We start from the raw sequence: 7,514 nt of genomic DNA on the forward strand, positions 1-7,514 counted from the left end.
TGCACACATGCAAATGATTGGATTTTCCACCAGAAGGTTCTAGTCAAGGTCACCATGCCCACTTCCATCTTTAAAAAGTCTGAATAGGATATAAAAAACTGACTGTCCAAAAAATTCACACACTCTAATATTTCGTTGGACCTCCTTTAGCTTTGATTACGGCGCACATTCACCGTGGCTTTGCGTTATGATAAGCTTATGCAATGTCACAACATTTATTTCCGTCCAGAGTTCCATGTATTTTCCACCAAGGTCTGGTAGTGATGATGGGAGAGTCAGACCTCTGCGTAAAGCCTTCTCCAGCACATCCCAAAGATTCTCAATGGGGTTAAGGTCTGGACTCTGTGGTGGCCAATCCATGTGTGACAATGATGTCTCAGGCTCCCTGAGCTACTCTTTCACAATCTGAGCCCGATGAATCCCGGCATTGTCTTCTTGGACTATGCCCAATGTGCCATCAGGGAAGATGATGGAAAAACCTGGCCATTCAGTATATTCAGGTAGGCAGCTGACCTCATTTTCTGGACACATAGGGGTTGATTTACTAACCTTATAAACACACCACGAACATGTATACACCTCTGTAGTGTGTTCCCTCCCAGCATGATCTATGGGTGGAATCTAAACACCTTTGTAGTGTGTACACACCCAGCAGGTGTGTTGTGCAAAGCCAAGCATGAATTGCAAGGTGATGTTGTATAAATTAGCTCTATGTTGTGTTGCTTGCGTTGATGAATGCAGTAATGTAAATGCATGAGCTAACCATTTTTGTCTAAACTGTGAAGCAGCATTATATATGCATCATGTGCATGATTTTTCCATATATGGCATTAGTGGAAATATGCTTTTATAGACTTTTTGGTTGATAAATACGTTTTGCTGTGTGAAAATCACACGCACCTGGTGCGTGCGTGTGTTTAGGTTAGTAAATCACCCCCATAATGTTGCTGAACCAACTGAAGCCACTTATCCAATGGAAGGCTCTGGCCTACTTGCTTAGCTTAATCCAGGTGGTGGCTCTGTGGTCTGGACTCTGTGGTGGCTAACCCATGTGTGAAGATTATGTCTCATGCTCCTTGAACCACTCTTTCACAATCTGAGCCCGATGAAGCCTGGCATTGTCCTCTTGGAATAGGATGGCATGCTGGAATAATAATAATAATAATAATCATATTTAATTAATTATTGGCAAATTTGGCCCATAGCTAAAATGTATTTTAAAAAAATGGTTCTGGAGATGAAATAGTCAAATACAATTACTAACTGTAAATTCAGTTCTGATTGTTATCTCATTATTTGTAGAGTTTGACGCATTAATCAGTTGTATTCACTTGCGGAAAAAGAGTTAATTTATTTGAATAAATCTTTGGAAGTTGAATTATTTAATTTGAGTTCAGGGGAACAGTATGTGGATTCCTCAATTAACTATTTTTTAGTTAATTGTATTAAATATAAATTATATTTCAATTATTATTTATTTATTGTATTAAAAAAAATTATTATTATGTATTAATTAATATGAATTATTATACATTTATTAGGAGTTTACCTGGGTTTTTTTTAAAATACATGTATCATAGGGTTTTAAACAGGAAGAACTTGAACAGTAAGAGTAAAGCAAGGGGGAAAAAAATAAAAATCCACACATGACAAATACACAACAGGTACTTTAAAGGTCAAGGAATGATTAACAAATATTGGTTTACAGCTCTGTGCTGCTCCTCAACTTATGCATTTGGAGAGAAATAAAAACCGCAAATTAAACACGGGAGGGGGAAATGTTTGGCTAATTATTTTAGCGTTCCGGCTAATTGGTTGAGAGAAAATGCTATGCACTGTGGTAGGCGCGAGATATGCAAATGTCATTCCTCTGTCGCTACCGGAGAACATTTTTACATCGGGGATTATAATAATTGTACTACAAGAAATGCTATTTACTTAATACAATGTAGACGCGGCAAACAATGTTTCTGGCAAACCACCGAGGAATTAAAGCGCTGCATTCAAAAACATCCTAATGATATTACATGAAACAATGGCGGCACTTCTGTCAATAGACACTTCGATTCATTTCCTGGTCCCTTAAAAAAGGTTCCACTTCAATTGGTATAGAAAAGGCTAATATTAGTGTGGGGTGGATCTCTTACTAAAGCCTCCAACAGGTATCTACGTCCCTGAATGAGGTGGCTGCATTCGTGTTCTATTTTGTTCTGGCTTTATTTCCTTTATTTGTACCTAATAATCAAATACCCACTTTCTGTCCCCGGGTGGCTATATCTATTCCTCCACTTTTCTCCTGGTTCAATATTGGGTTGGCTCCGCCCTTTGCAGCTTTAACAGCTTCAACTCTTCTGGGAAGGCATCCACAAGGTTTAGGAGTGTGTCTATGGGAATGTTGGACCATTTGTGAGGGCAGGTGCTGATGTTGGAGGCGAAGGCCGGGCTCGCAGTCTCCGCTCTAATTCATCCCAAAGGTGTTCTATGGGGTTGAGGTCAGGACTCTGTGCGGCCAGTCAAGTTCCTTCCCCCCCATCCATGTCTTTATGGACCTTGCTTTGTGCACATCCCCAAACTCCTCTCACAACGTTGGGAGCATTAAATTGTTCAAAATGTCTTGGTATGCTTTAAGAGTTCCCTTCACTGGAGCTAAGGGGCCAAGCCCAACCCCTGAAAAACAACCCTCCCCCCCCATAATCCCCCCTCCACCAAACTTTACACTTGGCACAATGCAGTCAGGCAAGTACCGTTCTCCTGGCAACCGCCAAACCCAGACACGCCCATCGGATTGCCAGACAGAGAAGCGTGATTGGTCACTCCAGAGAACACGCCTCCACTTCTCTAGAGTCCAGTGGCGGCGTGCTTTACACCGCGGCATCCCACGCTTTGCATTGCACTTGGTGATGTGCGGCTTGGATGCAGCTGCTCGGCCATGGAAACCCATTCCATGAAGCTCTCTACGCACTGTTGTTGTGCCAATCTGAAGGCCACATGGAGTTTGGAGGTCTGTAGCTATTGACTCTGCAGACAGTTGGCGACTTCTGTGCACTGTGCGCTTCAGCATGCGCTGACCCCGCTCTGTCATTTTACGTGGCTCACCACTTCCTGGCTGAGTTGCTGTTGTTCCCAGTTGTTTCCACATTGTTATAATCCCAGTAACAGGTGACCGCGGAATATTTAGTAGCCGGGAAATGTCACGGATGGACTTATTGCACAGGTGACAACCTATCACGGTACCACACTTGTAGTCACTGAGCTCCTGAGAGAGACCCGTTCTTTCACAAATGTGTGTAGAAGCATCTGCGTGCCGAGGTGCCTCATCCTATACACCTGTGGCCATGGAGGAGATGGGAACACCTGAATCCAATGATTTGGAGGGGTGTCCCAATACTTTTGGCAATATAGTGTGTGTGTATATATATAAAAGAGTAGATCTTTTTATCCAATTACACTTATAACTAGTTTGCAAAATAAGAGCTGCAATATGCAGAGGAACCAAGTAATACAAAATCTTTCCATCCTTGCATACATTGATACATTGCTTTTGCAGCGAGATGTTGGGTTATACATCCATAGACAAAATGCGCATTACGCAGCCTTGTAAATGAGAACATTAGATGGACGCTGGGTTTTCTGTGACAGGGATAATATTTTCTCCATTCTTCACAAAAGAAAATAACTATTTGCTAGAATTAGGCATCGCTGATAATGGATAAAAAGGGTTGCGTCATCCATTTCTAACAAGCCGCGTGCATCGCGGGATGACCTTGGCTGTTTAAGAAGAATGTTGTTTTGGCACAGCGCATTCTCTTTTTTAGCAAGCATTAAGTTTCATTTGCTTTCCCTGTACAGACCCATTATTAAACATTGTGCAAATTACAATTAACCAGCGTATCAGTATAATAGCTTCAAAAAGAAAATGAAAAGCAAAACAAATTGGTGCTTGGTCTAAAGTGACCCCGTCGGTAAAACCTAGAGCAGCCTTAGCGAGAAGGAGACGAATACTCGGCTTTCCAATGGGAAATGTGTGGAATCTTTGATGTCTTGAAGAGCTACAGCTGCAGCTGGTATCTGACAGTGCCGAGGGTTTCTGATAACTGGTCCCCCACTGGGTGCTGAGGTCCATTCCACTGACTCCTGGGTCACTGTGACTACCGTGTTTCCCTTAAAATAAGACACTGTCTTATATTTTTTTGGGCTAAAAAAAACGCACTAGGTCCTATTTTCGGGGGAGGTCTTATGTATAACAATCCAAAGTTAACGCAAATCCAAATTTAAATCATCCAAAATGGCAAAGTTAAGAATAGGGTGATCAGGGCAATCTGGGGTGCCGTATCTTTCCAAGAGCTATTTGGTAACAAATCGCTGGCCAGAATGAGCGAAACGTACTTTCACTATCGATTCCTCACAGGCGGAGCGCATTTGATATCACTCCGCCTGTGACAGGAGGCGGGGCTATAGAGGAGGCATCGGATTATGCGGCTCTGCTCCCTCCGCTGCTGCCTCGCTTCCTCTAGCGCCGGCTTCATTGGCACTACTGATTCTCTCCTGCCTTTCCCCGGCTCTTCAAGTTCCCCCTTATGCCACCACCGGCCCTGGGAATGGTCACAACTAGGTCTTATTTTCGGGGTAGGTCTTAGATTTGAGCAATTCCCAAAAATAGTACTAGGTCTTATTTTCAGTGTCTTATTTTAGGGGAAACAGAGTTGTATTGCAGGGGTTGGCAGAAGCAGTGGCATAACTATAGCCATAGCATCCCGTGTGGCTGCTATGGTGGAAAAGGGGCCCCAATAGGGAGGTTGTCTAATGTCTCCATCCCAGAAGAGGTGACTTCAGATGGTCTGGATCATGGGCTTTGGGACCAAGCTGTGGCATAACTATAGCCATAGCATCCCATGTGGCTAGGATGAGTTCCAAAGGTGGGAAGGAGCCCCCACTAATGTTTCCTAACGTCTCCATCCTAGAAGAACTGATATCAGGGGCTAAATCCAGAGCAGGGGAAGCCGCTCGTTCGTTTACAAGTGATCTCGGCGATGTAATAATACTGCAGGTCCATCCTCCTCCGCCGTCAAAAAGGCGATTAAAAAAAATATATATAATATATAAATTTTATAAAAATATAATATGTAAGAAAAAAAATAATAAAAAAATTAATAAATTAACAAAAAATAATAAGATAGAAAAATGAAACAAAAGTAAAAGATGATAAAATAATTTTTTTTAAAACCCTGTTTATTGAGCATGGCGTGCAGCGGCTGAATTTTGACTGAAACCGCGTATTTTTCATTGAATATGATTTCAGCTTTGTTTACAATTTTCCGGTTTGTGAAACGCGTGTTATCTGGTTGTGTATATTCGCAGTACGCGTGCAATTCCCAGACATGCATAGGTTGTTTCCTTACTTTATACACTGAGGTTCTCCTAAGCATATTCATCAAACCTTTATCTCACTTTAAGCCTTTCTTTACTCAGGAAGTGAATAACACAAGGACTCTGCACTGCTCTGACTGTGTGTGTGCTGTATGTTAATATCTTAATGTGTGCTCTTGTTGCGTGTTTCTGCTTTCACCATGTGGGGGTCAGCTCCCCTTGCGTGTGTCTGCTGTCTTTCTTTGAGTGTATATGTTTTTACTGTTGGTGTCTGTGCTGCTTCGCTGTATTTATCAGATCTTACCGTGTCTGTTTTCATCTGTATGCTCTGACTATGTCTGTGCCTGCTCTCATTGTATGTGTCTGATCTCTTGTGTGTATGTGTGTCTGCTCTGATTGTATGTGTCTCATCTCATCATGTGTGTCTGCTTGGATTACAAGTCTGTGTGTACATTAGAAGAAGGAAATGGGGCTTTTAGGGTGTCCAATAATGCCACTGTAGCCCCTGTCACCTCTAGTGCAGTGGATACAAGAAATTTAGGGGGTTATTCATAAACCTGCTGAAGGCAGGCAAAAAAAAGTTCAAAGCTCAGAGAATCTACAAGAACGAACCCAGAGAATTGTCAGTGGAGTGGATAGTACAGTATTCTGTTCCATATTGTTCCATATTGTCTAATATACTTTGCTTAAAGCTAAACTCTGGGATAAGCAATTATTGTCTTGACTTGAAGTCCTCTGGCCACCCAAAAACACCCATGTAATCCCAGACAAGCCCCCAGCCTGTGAAAGGAAAAACAGCCCAGTGATGAATTTATCTCGTTGTCATTAAACTTAGCCCAGGTCATCCCGGACAAGCCCCCAGCCCGTGACTAGACAGTGAAAATAGAAGCAGCACAGTGATGAGCTCATCTCTCTGTCATTAAACTCAGCCCAGGTCATCCCGGACAAGCCCCCACCCTGTGACAGCACAGTGAAAGGAGACGCAGCACAGCGATGAGCTCATCTCTCAGTCATTAAACTCAGCCCAGGTCATCCCGGACAAGCCCCCACCCTGTGACAGCACAGTGAAAGGAGACGCAGCACAGCGTTGAGCTAATCTCTCTGTCATTAAACTCAGCCCAGGTTATGCCGGACAAGCCCCCACCCTGTGACAGCACAGTGAAAGGAGACGATGAGCTCATCTCTCTTTTACTCTGCTTTCTTCTTAGCATGTCCCCTGTCAGAACCTAAACTGAATGGCTCCTTGAGTTGCTTCTCCCTCCCCTTCTCCGCTGTGCAAGAATTGTGGAAGGATGAAACAAGTCACATTTAGGTACTTGCACTGCTGGCATTCAAAAAACACATTTGTTAATGTCAACTTAGTTAATAGTATACTCTTGTGCCAATACATAAATATAAGTCAGCTGCAGGCACTACTGGTCCTAGATAAACCACTATTATGGCAATATGAATATACAAGTGCAAGGCTACTTATATATTCATAACAGCAGACAAGTGATGAGTGACAACTAGGGATGCACCGATACCGTTTCTTCAGTATCGAGCACAAGCACCGAAATTTTGCTATCGGTACTCACCGATACCGAGTACCGATACCGGTGCTTCTGCTGGCATGGAGTCTGCTTCCTGGGCAATCAGGAAGCCGGGCAGCGGGTAATGACACACCGCCCGGCTTCCTGATTTTACAGGAAGCCGGCTCCATGTTTGGCCGGCTCAATGCTGATTGGCCAGGAAACCTGCTTCCCAAGCCAACCAGCATCGAGCTGGCCTAACACCTGGCTCGATGCTGATTGTCTGAGAAGCCGGGCTTCCCAGTCAATCAACGTGGAAACGGCTTCCCGGGCAATCAGGAAGCAGGGCGACGAGTAATGACCCACCTCCTGGCTTCCTAATTGGCCGGGAAGCCGGCTCCATGCTAATTGGCTGGGAAGCCAATAACATGGAGCTTGCTGTTCGACCGGCTTGACGCTGATTAGCCAGAAACCTGGCTTCCCAGCCAATCAGCATGGAGTGGAAGGTATCGGAGGATTTCGGCGAGTACCCAAATACTGGGTATTGGCGCAACCCTAGTGGCAACAGTCACGTTTGCCATTATGGCATAGAAGGGCTTATGGGAAGGAGTGACAAAATATGAGCTCAATTGGTAA

This window comes from Nanorana parkeri, unplaced genomic scaffold (assembly GCF_000935625.1).
Source record: "Nanorana parkeri isolate BGI_ZX_2015 unplaced genomic scaffold, ASM93562v1 scaffold81, whole genome shotgun sequence".
Lineage (NCBI taxonomy): Eukaryota > Metazoa > Chordata > Amphibia > Anura > Dicroglossidae > Nanorana > Nanorana parkeri.